This window comes from Ictidomys tridecemlineatus, chromosome 11 (genome assembly GCF_052094955.1).
Source record: "Ictidomys tridecemlineatus isolate mIctTri1 chromosome 11, mIctTri1.hap1, whole genome shotgun sequence".
NCBI lineage: Eukaryota > Metazoa > Chordata > Mammalia > Rodentia > Sciuridae > Ictidomys > Ictidomys tridecemlineatus.
Genome location: NC_135487.1, coordinates 112,159,306 through 112,173,144, shown reverse-complemented (window position 1 = coordinate 112,173,144; position 13,839 = coordinate 112,159,306). Strand labels below are relative to the sequence as shown.

Sequence of the window (13,839 nt, the reverse complement as noted above, 5' to 3'; positions counted from 1 at the left end):
AGTATATGTGAATGATTAATTAAAAGTTTAATACCTGATTACGAAGAAAGAAAAACACAGCTTTAAAAAAATTGAAAAAAAGACACTATGGGGTTAGAAACGATAGTAGAGGGGCTGGGGTTATGGCACAGTGATAGAGCACTCGCCTCACATGTGTGAAGCTCTGGGTTCGATCCTCAGCACCACATATAAATAAATTAATTAAATAAAGATATTGTGTCCAAGTATAACCAAAAAAATAAATATTTACAAAAAAAGAAAAAGAAACAATGGTAGAATGATTTGGCCATTACTAATGCATGGGCCCACATGATTACATGATTTGTGTAAATCTACTTCCTGGACAACCAGACGAAGGAGAAATTACACTTCACTGATTTGGGATGTATCAAAGCGCATTCCACTGTCATGTGTAACTGATCAGAACAAATGAAGAATATATTTGAACAAATTAAAAAGCAGAAAGCAAGCTTACCAAAGTTCTGGGGCTGGTGTAAGTAGCAGATGCTCCTCTGCTGTCTGCATGTGTGGAAATTCTGGCTGGTGCGTGGGTCCTGGTCACAGGTGCTTATGTCTTGATGCCAACAGCAATCCTTGTGTGCATGCAGGCATGCATGTGAACACGGACAGCAGCTTCCACTGCGAGGGTCCTGAGGGCCATAGGGCACCTTGCTGGGAGATGTACATCAACAAGTGTCATTCAGAGCCTTGCCAGATATATGTTCCCTGTGATAAACAAAAACTAAATAATTTACAACTAGAATGCCCACACCACACAACATTCTCAACAAAATATTTCATGAGGATGAATTAAAAAAAACTGGAAAGGAAGGATCTACACTAAATAAATAGTCAATCAAACTAGAAACTAAGTCACATTAATAACCAGATATAAGTCAAAATGAGTGGGAACCCAGATCATATCTCAATAATAAACTTGAATATTAACACCCTGAACTCATCAATCAGAATATGCAGACTGGCAGATTCATTTCATGGGGAAAGACATCCACAGGCTGAGGGTGAAAGGATGGGAAAAAACATCACATTAATTGTATAAACAAGATGGGGTTTCCATGCTCATCTCAGATAAAGTAAACTTCAAGCCAAAATTAATTGGAAGAGACAAAGAAGAATATTTCATACTTCTTAAGAGAAGTATATATGAGGAGGACATAATAATTATAAACATTTGTGTACAAACAATGGACATCTGCATGTATCAAACAAACCCTTCTCTATTTCAATAGTAAAATAGACCATAACACAATAATACTAGGTGACTTTAACACACCTGCTCACTACTAGACAGTTGTTCTAAAGTAAAACTAAATGAAAAAACTATAGAGGGGCTTGGGTTGTGGCTCCATGGTAGAGCACTTGCCTAGCATGTATGAGGCACTGGGATCAATTCTAAGCACAGCATATAAAATAAAATAAATAAAGTTCTAAAAAGTAAAATAAATATTTTTTAAAAGGAAACCATATAATAATACAATCAATAATTTATACTTAATAGAAATATATAGAATATTTCATCCATTAATGAGTAAATATACTTTATTTTCAGCAGCACTTGTCTTCTTCTCTAAATTAGACCATATCTTACACCGCAAAGCAATTCTTAGAAAATACAAAAAAAGCAAAGAAATTACCCTGCATTCTATTATATTAAAATGGAAGAAATTAGAAATCAGCGCTCAAGTAAAAAACAGAAGCTATTCTACCAAAGGGAGATTACATTATACATTATTTAATGAGGAATGGATAGTCAAATAAATCAAGAATGAAATAAAAAAATTGTTACAGGTAAATGAGAACACTGATATGACATATCAAAATCTCTGGGACACTAGGAAGGCGGTACTAAGAGGAAAGTTTACTGCACTGAGCACGAATAAAGGATCTAACAGTACATCTTAAAGCCTGAGAAAAAGAAGAACAAATCAATACCAAAAGCAATAGAAGACAGAAATTAATTAAAATCAGGAAAGGCAGCAGAATACAACAGACACTATAAACATGGATGTATAACCAATGTAATCCTGCAATCTGTACACGTAGTAAAAATAAGAATTCATAATCCACTTGAATCAAATGTATGAAATATGATATGTCAAGATCATTGTAGTGTTTTGAACAGCGAATAAAAAATTAAACCAGAGCTGAAATCAATGAACTCTAAAAAAAAAAAATTGAAAAACTGACAAAACACAAAGTTGGTTCTTTGAAACAATAAATAAAATACATAAACCCTTGGCCATGCTAACGAAGAGAAAAAGAAAACAAATATTACTGAAAAAGAAGATGAAGCAAGTAATATCACAACAGACATGTCTAAAATGCAGAAGGAAATTAGAAACTACTTTGACAATTTGTACTCTAAAAAATAGAAAATATAGAATACATAAACAAATTCCTAGAGTCATAAGACCTACTCAAACTGAATGAGGAGATAATACACAATTTAAATAGATTAATTGCAAGTAATGAAATAGAAAACACCATCTAAAGCCTACCAACCAGTCTGGGGTTGTGTGGTAGAGTGCTTGCCTGGCATGTGTGAGGCACTGGGTTTGATTATCAGCATCACATAAAAAATAAACTAAAGGCATTGTGCCTATCTAAAACTAATAAAAATATATTTTAAAAAGCCTACCAACCAAGAAAAGTCCAGGACCAGACAGATTCTCTGCTAAATTCAATGAGACTTTCAAAGAAGAATTAATACCATACTTCTCATAGTATTCCATGAAACAGGAAAAGAGGGAAGCCTTCTAAACTCATTCTATGAGACTAATATCACCCTGATACCAAAACCAAAGACCCTTTAAGAAAAGAAAACTTCAGACCAATATCCCTGATGAACATACATGTAAAAATTCTAAATTAAATTCTGACAAATTGCATACAAAAAATATTAAAAACATAGTTCACCATGATCAAGTGGGGTTCATCCCAAGGACCCAAGGTTGGTTTAACATGGAGAAATCAATAAATGTAAATCATCATATGAATAGACTTGAAAACAAAAATCATACGATCTCAATAGATGCATTTGACAAAATACGGCACACTCTCATGTTTAAAACACAAGAAAAATTAGGAATAGTAGGAACATACCTCAACATTGTAAAAGCTATCTATACTAAACCCAAGGCAAGCATCATTCTAAATGGAGAAAAGTTGAAAGCATCCCCTCTAAATACTGGAACAAGACAGGATGTCCTCTTTCACCACTTCTATTCAACATCATCCTTGAAACTCTAGCCAGAGCAATTACAAGAAAGAACTTAAAGGAATACAAGTAGGTATAGAAGAACGCAATCTATCCCTATTTGCTGATGACATGATTCTGTATCTAAAAGATCCAAAAAATTTTACCAGAAAACTTCTGAAACTACCAGATGAATTCAGCAATGTCGGAGGATGTAAAATCAACACCCATAAATCAAATGCATTCTGATACACCAGTGATGAATCCACTGAATGAGAAATTAGGAAAACTACCCCATTCACAACAGCCTCAAAATAAAACAAAATAAAATTCCTGGGAATCAATCAAACAAAAGAGGTGAAATACCTCTATAATGAAAAGTAGAGAACATTAAAGAAAGTCAAGAAAACTCAGAAGATGGAAAGATCTCCCATGATCCTGGATAGGCAGAATTATTATTGTCAAATGTGCTGTACTACCAAAGCATTATATAGATTTAATGCAATTTCTATTAAAATCCCAATGACATTCTTCACAGAAATATAAAAGGCAATCATGAAATTTCTTTGGAAAAATAAGAGACCCAGAATAGGCAAAGCAATATTTAGCATGAAAAGTAAAGCAGGAGGGATCACCATACCAAACGTAAAACCATACCACAGAGCTATAGTAACAAAAACAACATGGTATTGGCACCAAAACAGACTTGTAGACCAAAGGTAAAAAATAGAGGATGTTGGGGTTCTTAGCTTCTTCTATCCACTCTGTCCCACAGAGAGGCTTACGAGAGTACGCCCCAAACTGGAGGGATCAAGAAAGGTGAGGGTCGGCAGGTCACCCACCCAGTCCTCCCCACTGGAGGACAATCAGAAGCACCAGGAAGACCAGTCAAAGCAGGATCTCCTTTATTGAGGAAGTACACACAGCTAATATAATGTGCAGGAGCCAATCAGGATAAAGGTCAGAGGGGTAGAACAAGTTCACATGTCATGCCCTACCAAGAGGACACAGAGACAAACCCACATAAATACATTATCTCACACTAGACAAAGGTGACAAAAACTTTCATTGTGGAAAAAAAATAGCCTATTCAACCAATACTGCTGGCAAAAATGGGAATTCACATGCAGGAAAATGAAATTAAACCTCTCTCACACACCATGCCCCCAAATCAACCCAAAGTGCATCTAAGACTTAGCCACTAGAACAGAGACCCTGTACCTAACAGAAGAAAAAGTAGAAACAAATCTTCACCATGTCAGCCTAGGATCAGACTTCCGTAATAAGACCCCTGAAGTGCAAGAAGTAAAATTAAGGATCAACAAATGGGATGGATTAAAATAAAAAAAGATTCTTATCAGCAAAGGAAACAAGAATGTGAGAAGAGAGCCTAGAGACTGGGAGAAAATCATTACCATATGTACCTCTCACAAAGCACTGATCTCTAGGATACAGAAAGAACTAAAAAAAACTTAACACCAAGAACACATATAACCCAATCAATAAAGGAGCTAAGAAAATGAATATACACTTCACAGAAGAAGAAATACAATCGATCAACAAATGTAAGAAAAAGTGTTCAACATTTCTAGCAATTAAAGAAATGCAAATCAAAACTACACTAACACTCCATGTGGGGGGAAAGATACACTCATACATTGCTGTGGGGACTGCAAACTGTATGACCACTATGGAAAGCAGTACGAAGAGTATTCTGAAAACATAGAATGGAACCACCATTTGACCCAGCTATCCCATTCCTCAATTTATACCCAAAGGACTCAAAATCAGCATAATGATTTTGCTGCAGAAATGCAGCCACACCAACATTTACAGAAGCTCAATTCACAATAGCTAGATGTCCTTCAATAGATGAATGGATAAAGAAAATCTCAGATAGATATTCAATAGAATATTGCTCAGCTTTAAAGAAGAATGAAATTATGGCAGTTGCCAGTTAATGGATGGAGTTGGAGAATATCATGATAAGAGAAAGAAGTCAATCCCCATAAACCAAAGGCAAAATGGTTTCTGGGATATGTGCATTTTAATTCAAATTAAGGGGACAGCAGGGAACTAGAGAAGAATGGAGTTACCTTGTATTTGGCAGAGGGAAGTGAAGGGAGGGGAGGGAACATGAGGATAGGAAAAATAACAGAAGAAAATAGACATTATTACTTTATGTGTATATATATATATATATGACTGCAAGACCAATGTGATCCTACAACATGCATACTCAGAAAATGAGAAATTATATCCCATCTATAAATGATAACCAAAGGGCATGAATGCATTCTACTGTCATAGATAACTAATTAAAACAAATTAAAAACTTAAAAAAAGAGACACTGGAAAAGCAAACTCTCCTGCTGCCCCAGAGTTTTGCAAAATCTGTCACATTCCATTAATGGAAATGGATCTAACTTGCAGCATGTGCTCTGTGGTACTCTGGACCTCTTCTGTGGAGACAGTCACCATTTGACCCAGCTATCCCACTCCTCCATTTATACCCAAAGGACATAAAATCAGCATACTGCAGTAACGCAGCCACATCAACATTTATAGAAGCTCAATTCACAATAGCTAGATGTCCTTCAATAGATGAACGGATAAAGAAAATTTGAGAATCTTCAATACTGAGAGGCCCAGCTAACACTGCTGAAGTGGCTGCTCTGGCTGATGAAGGATGCCAGCTTCTATAGATGTGGATGGTGCCCTGATTTTGAACTATACCCTCAATGTAGGACCAGCTCTCACTCAGCTAGCATTTAGGAACACAGAGTGGGGACCCTTTGGGTCTGTCAATGTCTGCAAAGTATGCATTGACAAAAGAGCAAGGTAGAGTCTTTTTGCACATGAGATGCACAGAATGAAAATGGCATGATATTGGCAGCAAAACACATACAGAGACCGATGGTACACAAGAAAGGACACAGAGACAATCTGACAAAAATAGTTATCTCATACTAGAAAAAGGCACCCAAAATATACATTGGAGAAAAGACAGCCTCATAAACAAGTGGTGCTGGGAAAATTGGAAATCCATACCTACCAAAAAGAAATAAAAAGCATCTCTCTCATGCATAAAAATCAACTCAAAGCGGATCAAAGGTGGAGGCACTAGGTCAGAGACCCTGGGCCTGATCCTAGTACATGTAGCCCCATATTTTCACCATGTCGGCTTAGGAATGCACTTTGTTACTGGGACTCCTAAAGTACAAGAAGTGAAACCAAGAATGAATAAACGCAATGGATTCAAACTACAAAGCTTCTTCACAACAAAGGATACAATCAAGAACATGAAGAGAGAGCCTACACAATGGGAAAAAATCTTTACCACATGTACCTCAGATCAAGCATTATTCTCCAGAACACATTAAGAACTCAAGAAACCTAACATTCCTCCATATATCTGGTTTGGTGCCAGTACTGTTTCTGATTCATTCACTATGCTCTTTCTTACCCCTTGCCTCCCCACTCCCTTCACTCACTTGTGTTTTCTTAGGACTCTCCAAAAAGCTTTCTATAGTGATTGCACAAATGTGCAGTCTCACCAGCAACGTATGTGAGTACCTTTTCCCCCACATCCTCACCACCATTTACTGTTGCTTATATCCTTGATAATTGCCATTCTGACTGGAGTGAGATGGAATCTCAGTGTTATTTTGATTTGCATTTCTATAATGGGTATATACCTTCTTTGGCACATCAATTCCATTCACCAGTTCAGAAAGTGAGTTTAAGGAAAACCAATTAAGAGAGCAGTGAAGCTATCTGATATTTTTGGGCACTGATTAAGCATAACTATCATTTAAGTAGATGATATTTAAAATGCTTACTAAAAAATTACAGTGTTGGAGGCATATTAAAAACAATTTAACTTTAAAATTGAGTACCTAAAAGAATAAGAAAACCCAGTTGCAGGTGCCCTCTTCCCTTTTTTGTAATACAAAGAACTTTGAACTTCTCAATGCAAGAAATTTGAAACAAATAACAGTATCGGAGTTTATATTTTCTTCAAGGACTAGAATTGTCAGAGAAATACCTGAATTTTTAATAGAAAAAATAAGGTTAAAGATTGGGCAGGGCAGTGGGTGTTCTTGGAACAAGTTTTTAGCAGGTAATTCTACCTCACTTACCTTTAAGACATATCAGAAGGAACCACTCTACATTTTCTAATCCCTATGTGCTTTCTAATGTATGTGATTTTGTTTCTCATCTTTCCTTCCTCTCCGGATCATTTCTATCTTCTGAAAAACAGCAAAACGAATGAAATGAAAATCTTCTCTGTGGTTTACATAGACAGCAGAAAACGAAAAAGGGTCATATCTATGTGGCATTTTGCAGCCAACAGAGGGAAAGTCAAACTCCCATAAAAGGTGGGGTGAGGGGCTGCTAAGAAGTCAACAGGCAGAATTCTATCAGATTTAGTCACTACCAAGCTCTCATATTACCTGACATGAGATAAAATATTGCATGCGCCCAGGTGCAGGGAGGGATTCAAGTACTAAGGGACAAAAACACTGACCTGATACCTCCAGAGCTCTCCAATGTCATCAGTCCTTTCAAAGCAAACAGGTTTTCCAAGACTTCATCCAGGCAGCCATTGACAAAACAGAGCCAACAGGCTCCACCCAATCATAGAGATTCTTTTCTTGTTCATGGTCTTCAAGGATCTTCACCTAAATAGGGCAATGTCACTTTTCCTAAAGAAAGAACAAGAGGCAGAAAGCACAAATCTGTCAACAGTTCTTAAGAATGACAGCTGCCATGACACTCAAATAAATGCTGTAACAAGAGCTGACTGGGGAAGCCAGATTCAGTTGCCCTCTTTAGAAGAAATCCTCTGCACAGGATGGGGAAGCCCTGTGTCTGCAAGACCCAGAGCTGAGGAGCACCCTGGTGTCATCTTCCTCTCTTTCCAGAAGCATCCATCTGATCCTTCAGCTGCAATATGGAAGTTACTCTGACTTTCTGCTATAATAAAAGATAAACTACTACAAATATAAACAAAGACCCAGGCTTTGTAAGCTTAGAGTATGAGACGGCTGGGGGTTCTCATCAACACAGTGGAAGTGGACGGTCACAGAGAGTTCCTAGGATTTCAATGTCGGCTGAATCATGAGGAACATTTTGGGTTCGTGTAATTTTATTATTGAGATAACCTACTCCCTATGTGAAAATCTGTCAGAAAAGTTAAATTCCAGCACTTGTAAACTCAAAAGCTCCAGGAACTAGCAAGGTGGATTATATACAAGTTTTCAGGCAGGACAGAGAACAAAAGGTAAAACTGATGTGACTAGTTTGCAAAAGTATTCAATTACAAAGTAAAATAAAATAAAAACCTGGGCACAATGACACATGCTTGTTATCACAGCTACTAAAGAAGCTAATGTAGGAAGATCATGAATTTAAGCCCAGCTTTGGCAAATTAAACACATTAACCCCTACTCAATAAAGTAGAATAAAATAATATATAAAGGGATGGGGATGTAGCTCAGTAAGAGAGTGCTTGCCTAATATGTGCAAGATCTTGAATTCACTCCCAGTAAGTATCACAAATGAACAAAAAAGGAAAACAAGAACTGCTCTGTCAAACAAGACACGCAGGCAAATTTCAGTGCAGAGCCATCTACGATCTCTGACCTATGTCCTCAAAGATTTATTTGAAAATATTTTATTTTGTGACCTTACCTTTAGTATTGAAAGGGAATGACAATTCTCAGAGGTGACTGGGCAAGAGTGCTGAAAACACTTCTTGCTATACTTGAATGTACACTCTCCTTGGTATATCTTCTCAGGCTCTTGGGTTCTCTGGGTTTTACATTTATTTTATAAATTTAATGCCTCAGAAATATAATTACATCATAGTCAAATGTAGTTTTTCGTTCTTGGAAAATAAAAACCCAAATTGCTTTCAACTCAGTGAAGGGCACTGACTTAATCCTAACCTTAGCCCAAAGGTTTAAGTTTATGTATGCAAATAGAGTTCTCGCATTTTCGCTTATGGTCACATCTTTTACTCAAGCTTCATATCTGACTCAGTAGATGCTGCCAGCTAGTATTCTATTGTAACCCAGTAAACCAAAGATATAGTGGATACCACACATAATCTGTTCACTATCCTGTCCTTCAATCATGTTTTTTGGGTTGGGGTTGAAGATGCTAAGAACTATAAAGGCATGATTTGATTACTGTTAATGTTACTGGGTTGCTGCTGTTATAGGACTTACCCTTTTGTAGAGGAATAAAACAGAATTAATGAAAGCATCATGATTGTATAACCTTAGCAAGGAATAAAAAAAGAGTTGAGCTAGACTTCATTCTGGAAGTTAATGCTGACTCACTAGAAAATATTGAACTAGTTTCCTAAATGTTCTGTGTCTTAGTTTGCTCATTGTTAAATGTCCTCTCTTTTCCCCAAGGTTTTAACAATCACAGGTCCTAGATTTTCAAAATGCTCCAAAAAACCCTCAAACATTTAACAATACTTTTTTGTTGTTTGTTTCTTTGGTACTGAGGATTGAATCCAGGGGAGCTCAATCATTGACTCACATCCCCAGTGTTTTTTGTTTGTTTGTTTGTTTGTTTGTTTGAGGAGCCTCATAGTATTTCCATAACTGCTCTACTAATTTACATAAGCATAAGCCTATTAATCATTTAAGGAATATTTATCTACATCTGATAATTTACTTCCTTCAAGGCTGAAGATATCAAGGTCAGAAAAACTAAGATATTTTCTACAGACCAATTTCTTTTACTATGTCCTGTTCCAGGAACCTGGAGTGGTGCCCAGACGTCTTCAGTCTTTACCCTACTTTTAGTACAGTTAGTCCTGGAGGCAGATCAACCCTGAAGAGATTGCCTTCTCTCAGCAGAAGCAATATAGGCCCATGGGAAATGAATGGGACATCCCAGAATCACAGATCTAATAGATAAGTATTCTATGAAGCAAGTGGAAATTGCCCCTTGAATAGCTGGCAATTTCCTCAACACCAATAACATGTGGTATGATCAGAATTCAAGAAAATCATAAAACACACCACAGTTTGACCAACACTACTTATTACACATACTTCTTGTTTCCTACCCCAGTTCTTCCCCTGAAGGTAAAACTCACATCAGTTTCCTGAAAGACAGAATTGAGACACTTGACATCACTTGTCTTCCAAATATAGGTACAATGATTATTAAAGTTTATTTCCTTCTTTCCCCATTGTAATCTCCATTTGGTTTTGGGGGCAAGTAGTCAATTCTGATTTTTGTGGACCCACAGAGTTAGGCCTCTAGCCTAGGACTTAGGTAACAGGAAAGGTGCTGGGCAAAATCAATGAAGCCCTATGATGTGACACTGTTCTACTGTCTTAGCATTGATCTTGGCATTCTGCCTTAGCAGTGATCACCACCTGATTTTTATCTATTGCCTATCTTTTCCTTTTAAAATATAAGCTCCATGATATTAGAAGCCTCTATCTGCAGTAGCATAAGGAGTGGTTGGCACATAAAGTAGGTGGCTCAATCAGTATTCATGAAGACTCAAGACACAATATTACCTTCATAAAAACATGCTTTGTTGGAGTTTCTATGAAAAAACAACCCAAACTCAACTTTTTTGTAGTTCAGAATGAATTTACACACTTGTAAAATGGAAGCACCAGGATTAATTTACATGGAAATAATATTCTGATGATGTTACTTAGAAAATAATACAACTTCTGTTCTCTGTATTGCTGATTACCATTCTAAGTTCCAGCATACATGACCTACTAATAAAGTTGTTGTGTTATATAAGAAAATATGTATAAACTCCTTAGGGTAGCACATAGAAATACAAAGTCTTTCTTTTTTGTATTTCTATTTTGTTATTACTATAATATTAATGCCTCTGTTTTGTTGTTATTATAATATTTGTGTTAGTGGTATACTACATCATGAAATCACTCAAAACTGATGTTGAGTCCCCCTTAACACATGGGTTCCATCTACTCCCCATAGTTTCCTTGAAACATCCTTGGGGGCATTCAGTCTTTGGTCATTTCAACTCACTAACATTCAGAGGCTTTCACTTGGCCTACAGCTAACAGGGAAAGGTCAGGGGATTTCAGGGTCTAACCCAATTCATCACTAGAGTCAACAGAATTGAGCTGACTCCTGAGAACAGAGTAGCCATTCCAGGACTCCACCCAAGAATTCCCGGACTCACCTGAAAGATGACATCCAGCTGCAGCTCCCAGCGAAGTCCTCTCAGCAGGAGCCCCCCAGCTGCGTGGCACTCCCAGGTCTTCTGTGGCACTCCCAGGGTCCTGCATGGCGCTGCCACCGTCCTCTGCAGCACACAGGAGAGGCTGTGTACCCAGGGTGCGCGGGGCGGAGGCTCCGGCAGCCACAGGGAAGGCGACCTGTTGGGCTTCTTACCAGCTCTCCAGGTGAGCAGCAGACCCTCAGAGGTATGGACGCGGGCACAGGAGCGGGACTCACAGCAGTAGGGCTTGGAAGAGAAGTCACCTGGAGAAGGACGGCCCAGAAGCCAACTCCTGGGAACTGCCCTTTGGGGCCGGTCTTGAGGGCTGTGTTCCCCACAGGCGCCTGGGCCTTCCGGGGTCCTGGAGAGTGCGGAGCACGTGCGTGTGCGTGGGGGGCGGAGCTAGGCGTGGGCCACATCCGGGGTAGGCAGGCGGGTGGGCGGGGAAACTTGCAAATTTGGGCGGGAAGCACAAGGATTCAGAACCCACTGGATGTGGTGCCCGAGGGTGTGTGATGGCACTTTTAAGTTCCCATCCTCTGGAGGCCTTGCCTGCGTGGTTTTATCAGTTGCTTCAGTCAAACACTGAAAACTCATCTCCCCCTTTGGATTTCTTCTTCATTGACTGTGTATGCGCAGTTGATGGTTTGTCACTGGTTAATTCCCCCTCAAAGGTGTTAATGATGGGGGAGTTTCCATTGCTCCTTGTGTTTCTATTCTGCCTTTCCCTGCAACAAATTCTACAGTGACCAGGAGACCAGGAGACTGTCCCAGGAGCTCATTCATCCATCATTTATATATGATGATTATTTGAATGTTCAGTTTTGCTTAGATTTTTTCCTTATTGACTGCAGGTGCGCATAATTGTATTAATAATCATTATCAGCTCGTGAAATACAGATATTATTGTCCCATGCAGGACCCCATTTAATCTGTTTAATTGTTGAAGTATCAACTACCAAAGTCTAATTATGCATTCTCTAAGTGTGCAGTTCTACAAGGAAACAATGCATAGAAACTGTGGCTGGGTAAGATATACTATTAGGCTTTCAGTCTAGAATTCAGACTGTGGCATATGGTTAGCATCTTGCAAGCAGAAGGAAACGAAACTATGAGTATATTAATTTGCCATCAAGGATGGGTTATCAAGTCTCATTAATTGCATAAGGTTTTTGTTTGTCCCTTGTTGCTCTATGACATGGGAGATAAGCCTGAGTGACTTTATAGCTGCCAGAGGTTTATTTTGTCTCCAACAGCAGGCAGATGTTTAGCACAGAGAAGGTCTCACCCTGCATCCGTAGAGGATAGCTCACAGCTGTGGTTCTGGACATTGTTGTAGGCAATTGCAAGCAGCTTATTTGAGTTTATGTTTTGCTCAATAATTATTAGAGCCCGAGGACAGTATATTTCACAGTTAACTGAACTGTGCTGTTGATTTTCCTCGTTGGTAGGCCTTATATGCATTTCTAATCTTTTCTAAAGGAGGAAAATTTGGGATATATTTCACCAGTTGATACCTGGCAATAGATTAATGACTGACATTTCTAAGAGTCTGCTTTGATGAATTTAAATAAAAACATGTTAACCTGATGCATTACAGTCAATGTACTCTTGTTGCTATCATTGTAAAGGGAAATGATTCAGAGGAAAAAATGGAGAAATGTTGTGTTAGATAGATGAAAAGGTCCTTCAGTACTTCCAAAACACTATTTTTCAGAGATTATTATTCCCACAGGAATTTGAATACCATGTGATGTTCAAGTTAACACATCTTGAGAAGAAAATAGGACCCTCTAATTCATGAATAAGGTAACATTAATACAATGATCAAGTTAACTCAGTTGTTTTGTAATAAGAAGAACCACAGATACGAGTTACATTTAGTGCTGAGTTAAATGTCACTGATCTTGGATTTTGCACTGTAGATGTATGCTCAGTATCACCAGACTTTCAGCTTAGTTGCTTTCTGTGTAAACCAAAACCAGTATAATAAGTCCCATTTACTTCACAAGGTTTATATAAGAATCAAATAGATAATAATAATGAAGCATTTTGTGAGGTTCAAATTCCTATGTAAATATAAAATGTTATTTATATTAAAAAAACTTAAAAGGAACCACAGTATGAGATATATGCTTATCATTAACATTTATTGCATGTTACCATGTCAAGTACTGTGAAAGCTATCTATAATTTGTTTTTTGACACAAAAAGAAATTTTCAAAGTTTGCTTTATTATTTGATACAATTAAAAGGATAATCCATTCTACTTGGAGGAAATCAAGAATGCTACACATTTTGCCTTAGATCATGATTCTCAGGCTACTGCTTTCATTATACCATTCTGACTTAGGATTCTGCTTTCATGAAAATATCA

At 37.7% G+C, this 13,839-nt stretch overlaps 1 protein-coding gene across 1 annotated transcript in view; it reads right to left on the bottom strand.

Annotated features, from left to right (window-relative positions):
* The window catches only part of LOC144368643 (uncharacterized), a 44,311-nt gene extending 32,421 nt beyond the window's left edge, over positions 1–11,890 (bottom strand). Inside the window, exons 1-4 of the mRNA XM_078027809.1 lie at positions 11,424–11,890; positions 7,749–7,926; positions 7,360–7,470; positions 476–672 (exon numbers count right to left, since the gene is read on the bottom strand). The gene's annotated coding sequence lies outside the window, so the exon portion shown is untranslated. The remainder of the gene's footprint in view (positions 1–475; positions 673–7,359; positions 7,471–7,748; positions 7,927–11,423) is intronic.
* Positions 11,891–13,839: the final 1,949 nt, after the last annotated feature.